Source organism: Marmota flaviventris, chromosome 1 (genome assembly GCF_047511675.1).
Source record: "Marmota flaviventris isolate mMarFla1 chromosome 1, mMarFla1.hap1, whole genome shotgun sequence".
In the NCBI taxonomy this organism is placed as follows: Eukaryota; Metazoa; Chordata; class Mammalia; order Rodentia; family Sciuridae; genus Marmota; species Marmota flaviventris.
In genome coordinates this window covers 53540183-53553118 of record NC_092498.1, presented here as the reverse complement: position 1 = coordinate 53553118, position 12936 = coordinate 53540183, and the positions used below count along the sequence as shown (strand labels likewise).

General features: G+C 37.4%; 1 protein-coding gene and 1 pseudogene across 2 annotated transcripts in view; both read left to right on the top strand.

Moving 5' to 3' along the window:
- Grm8 (glutamate metabotropic receptor 8) overlaps nt 1-12936 on the top strand; it is a 754509-nt gene that overhangs the window by 44721 nt on the left and 696852 nt on the right. The gene's annotated exons all lie outside the window — the stretch shown is intronic.
- Nucleotides 10440-11032, top strand: LOC114085253 (iron-sulfur cluster assembly 1 homolog, mitochondrial pseudogene; annotated as a pseudogene).

The window sequence follows — 12936 nt, the reverse complement described above, 5'->3', positions numbered from 1 at the left end:
ACAATAGGTGGTGCGGTTAGAGACAAGGCTGCTGAAAGATGAAATGAAAAGAAATCCTATCCTTACCTGCCCTGATCTCAGGATTTACCAAAAACCAGTGCCTGGAACTAGGTGTGGTGTCATCCTGAGGGTGATCCACATCCAAACCAGAAGAACCCAACTTACCACGTGCCATCTCTGCAAAAACCCACAAAGGCCTTGCTTCTTTGTTGCAGAGTTGTGCATTTGTAAAGGAAGGAACTGTCTAATCAGTGATGGTCCTTTAAAGGCACCTCATTGTATTTGTAAATTTGCCACAGGACCTTCGTCTGTGATATATGGTCTCATTTTATTTGAAAACAATTATAATTTCTACTTGATAGGCATTCATAGGTTCTTTAACAGAGTTGAGGTGAAAATCCATCGTGTACTATGAAATGAACCGGTCAATATAAGCTAGAGGTCAAGTCCTAGACTAGGAAAACAAGCAAAAAACCCTCCACACGGTATCTCAGTGAGAAACTAGAAATGACAACAACTAGTATTTATAGTGGGCTCACGATGCCCCAGGTGTTTCACAAGAATCAGCTCATTTGGCCTTCCTAACAGTTACACCAGACTTTTGTCTAGTTTGTACACATCATGTTGTGATCTATGCCTGAAATAGCATGACTATTAAGTAAGTTAATTATTTGGTATTCAAGTATCAAGGAAAGCCTTATTAGGCCCATATAAAAGAAAAACAAAACCTTCTTTAGTTGCTTCCATGTACAGAATCAAAAGATGCAATATGTGCACATGATTTGGTGTTTCATTTTCAAGTGCATTTTGATAAAGAAATGACACAGGGAGGACCTATGTGTATTATTGCCCACAGGAAGTGATTTGTAGAATATAATTTTTTGTCCACTTTCTGAGCCCCACATCTCATCTTAATATAGAAGCACCTGAAATAAGAATAAGGAAGAATAATGTTCTTCCATTTACCTTTGTCAAATATAAATTCAGTTTTCTGCATTTAATATTTTGTTCTCGTGAATAAACAGGCGACATCAGAGAATTTCCTGGCATGTTTTATTGCCTTCCTTTCTATTGTTCCCTCTTTTCTCTGAGGATGTTTTATTCCTTTTCTATTTTTCTCTATTTCGAATAGATTTCCTTTCTCACTGAAAATGAGAGAAACTTTTTGTTTAATGACATCAAAACATAACAGAACAAAATACACATATAAATCAATGAATTTTGAATTGCAAAGCCTACAAGGAAAAAGTATCCTTTCTTCTATATCAACCTTCTCCATCTTGCTACCTGGGCATAGAGACGATTAATGAGCAACTCCTTTGAGACGAAAAGTTTGAAGTAAATTCCAAAGTTTTGTTTCCTTCTAATTTCTTTGATGATTACCTTTCTGCATAGGTTGTTGTGGTTTTGTGAAAATATCTTCTTAAAAGTAGATAAAAATTAGATAATTTTACATGTGAGCTAAAATTGTGATTTTGAGGTGGGGAAGTAATCTTGGATTATCTAGTGGATCAAACCTACTCATTCAAGCCCTTAAACACAAAGAGTTTTATTATTATTATTATTATTATTATTATTATTTAGTTGTGTTAAGAGATTGAAGACAGAAAAAGAAGGGAAGCAATGTTGTTGGCTTTAAAAATGGAGGAAGGGGGCTGGGTGCTGAGGAATGTGGTTGGCCTCTAGGTGTCAAAGCAAGGAAATAGGTTTTCCTTTATAGCCTCCAGAAAGAAATGCAGCCCTGTGAGCACCTTGATTTTAGTCCCTTGAGACCCTCTCTGACTTCTGATTTCTAGAACTGTAAGACAGTTTTTTTTTTATTCTTAAACTAAGTTTGTGATCATCTGTTATGGCAATACATATACTGAAAAAGTACAATGATATTACAAAGATATTTTTCCAATCCTCTGTGCTCAAGGGAGGTACCCCATTGATTACCATTGTAAGTATTTCACCATTTACAGTTAATTTTATCAATGAAGTAAATAAAAGTTTCTATTCTCATACCTTAAGAATTAATTGTAAAGTTACCATTTTGTCTTTTAACTTACATATAAAGAAGAAATCTGAACTGTGCATTATTAAGGGACTATTATTAATAAAATATAATTTAAAAAGTTAGCTAGATTTTGTTTTTGTTTTCATTTTTCTTGTTTTGTACTAGGGATTGAACCCAGGGTTCTTAACCATTGAGCTACATCCCCAGCCCACCTTTTTAAAATTTTTTGTTTTGAGACAGGGTCTCACTTAAGTTGCTTAGGGCCTTGCTAAGTTGCTGAGGCTGGCTTCGCACTTGAGATTCTCTTGCCTCAGCCTCCCAAGCCATTGGGATTATAGGCATAAGCATGTGCCACAACGTCCAGCCAATTTTCTAGTTTTTAAGTGAAGAAATTACACACTACCAATTTGGATGAGATAAAATATAATTTAAAAAGTTAGTCATCCCTTTTACTCACTTACAGGCCTAAATAAGACTATTTTTTTTTCTTTTTAAAATTTGACTTTCTTTTTCTTTAAGAGAGTTTGCTTGCTTAGAAGTTATTTGCTTTCAGATCTATCTCAATGCATTGACCATTTCAATTTTGAGGGTAGTTACCAAGAACTTAAAATAGCATCTGCCTTTAAAGGGTACATCTTTCTTGGTGCAGGCACCTTGGGTACCACATGGTCTGTGGTGTTGGTTTTAGGACCCACTGCATCCCAGAGCCCCAAATCTCTCTCTGAAGGCCTGGGTGGTCAAGATGAAAGGGAAGCGTTGGGGTATGATACATGGTAGACTACTTTTGAGAGTCAATCAATGTAGCATGTGGACAATCATACTTGAGTTTTCCTGGAAACACTCATTAATGGAGTCTGATCTACTACAGGTCAGAATGCACCTTTGTTCAAAATAACTACACATGCTAGTATTGCAGTAGATCACAGTTGTGGTACAAGACAGACATGGATCCTGAACCCTGGTGTTAGTGCCTTAAGGGGCTTCCTTTGATTCTTTTTTTTCCCCAGAGACAATTATTTTCCTGGTTTGTTTTAGTTATTTCATGTTTTTTTTTTTTTTATTTTGTTAGTATTATATGCTGAGAATAGTCATGGTTTTGGGGTTTGACATGCAAAATTCACAAAATGTGAATTACAAAATTGATATTTTGGGGGAGAATTGTTGTCATTATAACATCATAGTAATTGTCCATTATAAAGAAGAAAAAAGTCTTCTCATTGGATTAGTTAACATTGCTTGCTTTATTTAAGAAGAACTCAAAGGAATGTTCAAAGCATTGTAGAGGTTTCAAAGAAACATATTTTTTTATCCTGTAGAAGGCACAGTTCTATTTGGAGGAAAAACTCACATTCTAATGAAAGTTAAAGGACAGATGTCTTTTAACTTACATAAAGTCAGTGAGGGAAAATTTCACTATTGTGAATGGGAATTGGGTGTCTGGGGGCAGCAGTAAAGCAGTGAGCTGGTTGGGCAGAGTCAGCAAGACAAACAAGCTTTTAGGAGGGAAAGGCCTTGTGGCAGGGCCTAAACAAGTGATGAACACAAATGAGTGGATCATACATTAAAACTCTCATTGTGGGAAGGGGAGCAGAGAGATATAGGTAAGGACCACGGTTGATGGGGTCTGTGTGCCAAAGAAAAAACTTGAAACAAGAAGACCACTTATGGATCCCATTAAATGGAAAAACTTAAAATTATGGAAGTCCAGGTAAAGCATTATTTTTACATTTTTATATTCTATCTGTTGCTTCAAGTGAGTTCTTATGTGCGGAAGGGGAAACATACAAACCACAATCCTACCTGGAAGTCCCTGCAAAACATGGATTGGCTTGTGTTTATTAATCATTTTGATATAAAGACTCTTTAAATGGTTTTCCTTGTGTAAGTGTGACTCAGGAGTAATTTATGCTGATTTCTCTGGATGTCTTGCCAAAATCAGTCTCATTACTTGGTATTCACATTTTCTATATCCTATATAGTTAGTCTATCAGAAAAGCTAGTTAAATGAGGGAGTTAATATCATTTCTGACAGATTAACCATCAAGTTTTGTTGAAATGGGGCCATAATCAAGTGTAAAGTTCCTAATTTTTTAAAAAATGCATTTGATGCCTAAACAGAAAATCCCAGAGTCACAAGTGGTGCAGGAGCAAATTAATCTCTAGAATAATGAATGTTGAAGGTCAAATGAAGATTTTCTTCCAAGTCTTCTGTTGTTATTTCATAGACCCTTAAATATAGGATGAATATTTAAAAGATAACATAATTCAACTTCTTTATAGTAACAATACTGATAATGATGATAATGGCTACTATGTATTGCCTATCATTTATTAGCTCACCTAATTTTCATGGTAGTACCATGAGTGTTCTCCTTTTACAAATGAAGAAACCAAATTAATTAACTTGTCCAAGTCAAGGTCAGACATGGTGTTTAATCTAGGTTTGTTGAACTCCAACTCTAAAGCCCATTATGAGGGGAAAAAAACTCCAACTCCAAAGCCCTTTATTGCTACATTATGAGGAAACTGAGGCAAAGAAAATCTAATTAAGCTATTGAAAGCCTAAAACTTATTATTTACAGAGTGGGGGTAGAAGCTACATCTTTGGACTCAGAGTCATTGGAAGAATCTGGAGCTTGTGGTTCAGCTGGTGGTAAGAGTGTGTCTTGACCTTCTCTAGATACCCTCTGACACCAGCATGGGGCTGCTTGTCTTTGAGTTTTGGGGCCTCATATGAGTTGTTCATGCTTCAGGTATAATTCATGTTATAACAGGAATTGGATGTTAATTCTCTTGGAATCTTAAATTGAATTATTTTTTTCTGCTTTTGTTTTCTGATGCTTAGAACAACAAGTGAAACTTTTTCTGAAAACAGATGTTGCAGAAAGATCTTGGATGGGTTGAGTTCTACCTTTTAGAGATTCCCAAACTTATGGGGGCAGCTCCCTAAATTATGATAGTATTTCTTCCTTCCATTTTTCCTCTGAAAGTTGCAAGACTAATATTTCAGAAGGTGATCTAAGACTATGATCCATATCACTGTTCTTTGTCCATAGTATTAACAGTCACTCTGGAGAAGCTGATCATCTTTCATTCTTTAAGCCTTGGGAAGACTTGGAGCCACCTGAAATGCCCTAGGAGGTTGCTTCAAATTGGAATTGGGAATCAATCCATCTCAAATTCACTTTGAAGTTCAACTATGGAGTTGACCCACTCAGGGATCCACTCTGATAAGGAAAAGAAGGTTTTGATTAAATTTAGTCTTCTAATAAATGATATAGAAACTTTAAAACCAGAACTCAAAACACCTGCCTAGGTCAGTAATGTGGAGTCTTCTTCCATTGACTAGCACTTTGATTGGACCTTGGTGGGATTTATGAATTTTACATTCTCATTTATGCTCAAAGGCTGTTTGTATGATGATGTGTTTTTTTAAGACAATCATTAAAATAGCAATTCAAAAACATGAAAAGCATAAAAAACAAATTTGTGTTTTGTATTTACTTTGAATATGGCTCAATGGTCATCATTTAGGGGCATACTTAAATATTTTTGTTTCTGTAGGACACACAATTTATTAGGGAAGACAATTATGGAATACACACACACACACACACTTAAATAGTGATAAATATTAAGGAGGTGAAAGAAATAGAGCAGAAAATACTTGAACATTTTTAACATGGTTTTGTCCTTACAAAATTTAACCCGCTAGGGAAACAGTGAATGCTTATGTAAGGTATATGGTAGATATAGATGGGAGAGAAAATTAACAATTGTAATTTCTGCATAGAGGTAGCACTGACTTTGTATTGAAATACTTCAGCAAGGTGAGAAGGTGGGAAATGAGTCAAGTCTTAAAATATAGGTATGGGGAAACTTGAAGGTGAGAAACATGAGATGCATATAGGGGATATGTAAGTCAGTTTGGCCCAGTGGGGATCAGAGTGTCAAATATTCCTAGGGGGATGGAGCAAAAGCAGGAAATGTGCACTGGCCATGTCCAGCTTGGTACCTCCTTTCAACACAAGGCTTTAGGAAGCTTCAAGTATGATTACACATTTTATTTTAATACCACAAAGAATGTGAAGATGGCAGTTCAGTCCCTGTACTTGTTTAGAACATGACCTTCATTCTCAGCAGTTCCAGGGGTTCCTGTGCTATATACAATATAAAATGCTCCCTGGCTGGGAGACAAGTATTTTTTTATGTCTCTCAGACTTCCTTTCCTTTGTGAGCCCTGATGGGCTCCTTGAGACTCGTGATAAAGCGCAAACCTAGCTGTTGAAAGCAGAGAAGCCATAAATTAATGTATAGGAGCTGAGAGAGACTTCTTTGGAACAGTCTGGAATCTAAGACCACAGTTTGCAGTATCTCCCAGAAACAGATTTGAGAGTTCAGCTCCGTAGAGAAGCTACTTCCTCCACCCCCATCACGGCCTTGGGAATTTGAAATCAAAAACTGCAAATGGACTAAAATTTAAATGTAGCTTTAATATCTATGACACACTTCGGTTAGCTATTCAAAATAATGATGCATAATTTGGTAGCATAAAACATATGTTCCACTTTTATGCATTTGTTCTATTTACTTCCTCCAAGTTTTTATTTGAAAAGGTACTTCACATATATTCTGTGCCCCAGGTACCATTTCCTGATCAGAATATTGGGCAGATATTTCCATGTGGAGTTTACTTATGATGTGACGATACGTTAATGGGAACAGCAGTTGTTAAACACCATTTTACAAAAAGAGGGGGGGAAATGTGTTTCATCAGTTTGCTGCCACAAATTGAGACATACATGCAAAACCATGAGTTTTAATAAATGTGACATAAGTTAACAGAGCATGGAAGACAGAAGAATGGAGAATGGTGTCCCTAAATCAATTTAATGTAGTAAGAACCCCAAATAAACAACAGATTGGTCCTCTTCAGCAAAATATACTAGAAAAACGAAGGCTGTCAGAAATTGTTCACAGTATATTCTTCATCAAATTGCAGTGGAGATGATCTGACAGAATTGAGTACAAAGTCATTTATGAGAAATTTGTCTTCTTGGTAGCTAATGTTGAGAATGTTATTTATATTAACAGATAAAATAGGATGGTAGTATACAAGCAATTATCTAAATTTTATGGATGTGGCTCTGCCTGTAAATCTGGGTAATGATGACATATCTCTTCTGGGACTACATTAACTTATGGGCTATCATAATTGTATTGAATGAAGGGAATGTCCACTTGAATATTAAGACATCATAATGCTAACCCTAGCTGATTGATAGACAGATGACAAGGTCCTGGTCTTCAACCACAAAAGAAACTTTCCAATTAACTATAAGTGAATATAATTTTAACACTAACCCCTTTTATATTCATTATATTCCCCTATAACTGTCTCATTGCTGGAAGGTTAAAGGATGTGGAATTAAAATACTCTGCTTCTTCATATAGTAAAAATAATGCAGGTAGTTAAACTGTCAAATGCATTGAACCCAGAAATAGAGATTCTGATTTCTGCAGAGATGTAATTTCATTTCAACATACTTTCAATCTGAGGCTGCTTCTGATATTGCAGTGACTTGGCCTTGACCCTGATGTGACTTGAGTTGGTGTTTCCAAAATATAAACATATACCTGAATCAGATGAGAAATAAAAATCTAGAAATCAGAGTGCACTACCTTTTTGTTTTTATTTTGTTAAAACTTACAATGAAAGCAATTACTAAATTTGAAATCATGAAACAAAAATTTAATCTGTTTAGAATCTTTGTTATAGCAGATAGGATATTTTAATTTTTCTTTTTAAACATTAGAAAATTGACTCTTGTCCTAGACTTAGAAAAAAAGTTTAAAACTTTTATTAATGAATACAAGTGTTTTACCAAGCCACTTCCGTTGACTAAAGGATACTCAGAGAGAAATCAATTCATTCTCAGTATAAATGTTATTTACTTCAAGCTCGTATTTAACTAATTATAGTAAATTCAAGACTGGAGTTTAAAAAATAATGTCTGAGCTAGACATTTATTAGAGGTGGGGGGAAAACCACCTTTTTTTATGTTCAGTTACCTAGTTTAATACCTACAACTATGCCTGGGCTCTATCTCTGTAATGCAAACTATTGTGGATTTTTTGTTGTTGTAAATGTACAGTGGATGCGATGCATCATTGGTCTTAATTCTCCATCTGTCCCTGTGCCATGCTCTCTACAATTTAACTTTACAGTCCATTTCCACTGAGGGTGGGAGATAATTCCCTGTCCCTGACTGCAGACACATGACTTGCACTGTCCAATAGAATGAGGTGGGAGGGAGGGTATGTCAGCTCTGTGCTGAGGCCTCAAGAGCCTGTGTGTACACTGATGTCCAGCTCCTCTTCAATTGACATGACAATGGTCTGAATAGCCTGCTGGAGGGTAAGAGGCCTGTGAAACAGAGCTGAGTCATCCCAGTTGTCCTCAGCAAGGCCATCTGACGGTGAACATGTGAGCGAATCTGGCTAAGGTTAGCTGAGCATTGAACTGATCCCCACCTGACCCAGCATAAAGTCAAATGCCTCTTACTGAATGCCATGAGGTGTGTGTGGCTGTTTGTTATGTGGTACTGTTCTGGAAGTAACTCTCTGGTACGTTACTCCTGCTGGGTATCCTCAGAGGTCAAAACACATTGATTTATATTTTTCTAGCCGTGGGGATGAGTTGCTCTAAGTTGGTTGCCATCTTTCAAAAGGTTCTCCTCAGAGTATAAATTTAAGAGGGGGCTAATTGGCTGTTGGGTCATGGAATAGTGTTTAACCTGAAAGGCTCCATGGGTCATGAACCAGAGAGATGCAGTCTTTAATCTTGACTTCTTTTCACCTGCAATTACCTATTTACCTCCCTTGATTTCTTGCTTCTTTTTTTTTCTTGTTCCTTTATTGTTCAGCACATGTTAACTAAATGTTTATTTAGTCCTTCCTATGGGTCAGATGGCCAGTATGGGACCACATGAGGCAGACCAGAATGCACTTTATTTCAACCAATTAAGAAGAAATTGTTTAGGTAAACATCAGTTTGGGGTATTTGATGAATATTTAGGAGTGCGATTCTTACCTTAGGAGAAAGAAAAAGGTAGAAACTAGGGCAAACAAGGAATTCTGCCGATCTTCTTTCAAAGTGAATATAATAATGCCCCTCCCCCTCTGGCCAATTCTAAATAAAGCTGCTTCTCTGCACTGGAGATGAATCATTGCATTCATGGTAAGGCACTTGAGAATTACTGTTGTTTACAGAGAGCATCACCAGCAGCAGGGGTTAAGAATACCCCACAGTTAAAACACAAACACATTTGCAACGATGAGTGAAGGAAAAATAGATGAAACCCACTTAGGTCTGTAGCTCTTCCTAACATATTGCATGTGCCCCTGTTAGGTAGTAGGGGAAGAAATGTCACTGGAAAGAGAGAGCTCAGGGTAGATGTTTGACTAACATCCAAATTCCTACAAAGGCATTTTTGAAGCGTCTAACTTTTATGGCAGTTTTGGATTTACAATGGCAATATAAAAACCTGGGTGATGGAAATCACGAGACAGTAAAAGTTCCTTTCAGTACTTTGGAGGCTCAGTGTTTATATTAGCACTTAACACAAGATAAAAGCCCTAGGTTAGGAGTGTGGAGAGCTGATTGGAGAATTGCTGTCAAGTCAGCCCTGGTGTATTGACAGGGGAGGCTCTGCTTGTTCAAGGTGAGTGAGTGTCCTCAGACAATTTGGATAGTTTAGATTTGACTCTCTGGATAAAGTGAATTACTTGATTTATTAACAAACCTTGCTTGCTATTTGATAAACACTCTATCAAGCTTGGCTGGAGGTGCCCTTGATAGATTGGTTGGGAAGATTAAACATGGCATGAGAACAAGTTAGAAAAAAAATGATGTCAGATATAGTATATAAACAAAGTAACAATTGTAACAGGTACAAAATAATAAAGCACAGATAGCAGTTGATTCATTAAAGGTGGTTTTGTCAAGGTGTTCATCCTTAGTGCAATGCTTGAGATGACTTGGTTGAAGCTGTGACGGATGCTCCAGATGGGGTCAGGATGTCAATGTTGGAAGCGGGTGGAAAGTATCTTGGAGCTCAGGTAGCCCCTTACCCTGGAAATCTTAGCAGAGCTAAGGTCTGCCTTTTGAGCATTTTGTTAATATCTTTAAGTTTTCACTGTTATTAGTTAAGAGGCATTATCATTTTGAGCCAATGATTCTTGGCTCAGCCACTTATTAGTTGAATGACATGTGGCAAGTTAGTGGCCTCAGGGTCTCTGTTTTCTCACTTATGAAATAGAGTCAACATTAATGCCTGTGTCATAAAGTTCTTGTGAGAATGCAGTGATCCCTGCCTAAATATCCCATGTGGACATGCTCAGAAATGACAGCTGTTGGCGCCCGCGGTGTCCATGGAGAGAGGTTGAGGTGGCCGAGCTTCGGCCGGAGGCACCCGGGCGCCGGGACGGCGAAGATGTCGGCCTCGTTAGTCCGGGCCACTGTCCGGGCTGTGAGCAAGAGGAAGCTGCAGCCCACCCGAGCCGCCCTCACCCTGACACCTTCAGCAGTAAACAAGATAAAACAGCTTCTTAAAGATAAGCCTGAGCACGTAGGTGTGAAAGTCGGTGTCCGAACTAGGGGTTGTAATGGCCTTTCTTACACTCTGGAATATACAAAGACAAAGGGAGATTCTAATGAAGAAGTTGTTCAAGATGGAGTCAGTGTTCATCGAAAAGAAAGCACAGCTGACACTTTTAGGAACAGAAATGGACTATGTTGAAGACAAATTATCCAGTGAGTTTGTCTTCAATAACCCAAACATCAAAGGAACTTGTGGCTGTGGAGAAAGCTTTAATATTTGAAACCTCAGGATTCCTCTGGCTGTAAACTCCAGGAAAGCTTGCTGAAACCTTGGAGCTTGCTGAAGAAATCATGTCACTGTCACTTGCCTAAGGTTTATAATATGTGGCCACCTTATGAGGAAAATAAAGTGATGCATTTTGAAAATGGAAGCCAGTATGTTAGATTCCAGAAGACATGATATTTGTATTCTCCATATGGGGCAGAAAATGAGAAGCCATTGCTCTTTTTGGATCATTGTTATGTAAAGAAAAAAATCCTACCCTACACTTAATTCTCATATTCCTTTCTGTTAGAACCAGTTTCAATAATACTGCCTCCCTGACAGTAATTCACAAAATAGGTTAATAGGTATGTATTTGCTAAATTTGTATCAAATGGCTTAAATGTGCATCTCATGGGCATTTTCCCAACCAGATTAGTGGTTCCCAAAACTCAGAGGTGAGAAGTCCTTGACTACTGATAGTAACATGGCAGTGCATTGTTTTTCTACCCAAATTGGCATGACCTCTTTTTTTACATTTTTATCAAAATTGTCAAATGCCTCATTTGTGTACCCTTCAACAGTACTAGGAAAAAGACTTCCTTAAAGTGTAGTGCAGAATAGTTCCAAGTGATGAGAGAAAAAAGTGAGGAATATTTTATCCACCTGTTTTATGACTTTTTTTTTCCATCCTAAGAGTCTGCTCAAAGCCTACTTAGATCCTTTTAGTTGGAAGGTCTCTTAAAAACCATCTAACCCATTCCCCTCAATTCTATATAGTAAGAAACAAACTCCAGGGAAGCTGAAGGCCATTTGTCCACATTGCTCTGCAACTAGGAGACAGCTTGGGCCCTACCCCATCACCTCATCCTCATAGGGAACACTTGTGCTCAGCTTTCCAAGGCAGTGAAGGGAAATGATAGTGTAGCTTAATCTGGTCAACATTTGGATAGAGTTTCCTTTATAAGTTGATGAGATCCTATTGTATTTTATTTTGAGAGAGGGGACAAATATTATTTTCAGTCTTTTTTATGTGAATCACATCTTGTTTCTTTAAAACTTAGAAACAGTGGTCTACACTAGTAGAGAATATATTACAGCAGCCCAGCCCACTCCATTCTTTTAAGGTATAATAGTGATTATAAAGCAGAACATGGGGGTCTTTACTTAAAATTCTCATTATGTGTACACTTCCTGGTTCCTAGGTCCAATTGCTAAAATTTTTAAACAATATCACAACATTTTGATCACCAACTTTTCTTTTAAAGTAAACTTTTCTTTTTTCACTTAGTCTACTGATTTCCCTGGGTTTGACATATTAAATATTCTCTAAGATGATATACTTTTTTTGAAAGCTGATTCTCATGAATTAAAGTAGCTGAGCTCCTTTGTGTTTGTCCCATTTACTAAAGTATCTGACACAAAATGCACCAAAACTTAGAGCAGCAGTTCCATGTATATGTTCATGAGTTTGTATTGATAATATAATTGTTGATCTACTCATAATTTGTGCAATACTGTATGTAGAGATTGAGTTATCAATTAAAAAAAAATGTGGCCTCTAAAAAAAAAAAAAAAAAAAAGAAATGACAGCTGTTACTACATATGAAGGATAAGGACAATGCTTTGTACTCCTAGAACTTAGGCACAGTGCTCTTCCCCGGGCAGTCACTCAGTGTTGCTAGGTGGATGTGTGAAGAGTGACTGATGCCAAGGGGCCAACTCTGCAGAGATTATTACATGAGATCAGAAGAGCTCAGTGGAGGAATGTTAAAATCAGAGCTAAAAGAGATCTTTGATATTGCCGAGTACCATTCTCTTGTCATTTTTACAGATGAGAAAACAGGTCTGAGTACATTCAAGTTAACCTGAGCCGTGGAAGCTGGGTGGATGGGAGAATAATGTGAAAATATTATATTGGAGAGCAGTTGTGCTTAGATGGAAAGATAAAAGGAGTCAAGGAAGGGAGAGCAGGAGTCATGGGCTCTGAGGCTTATCACAGGGAGACTCGCTGTGCCCAAGGAGTACACAGAGGAAAGGCCAGGAGTTCATGCTTCTGAGGAGAAATGATGA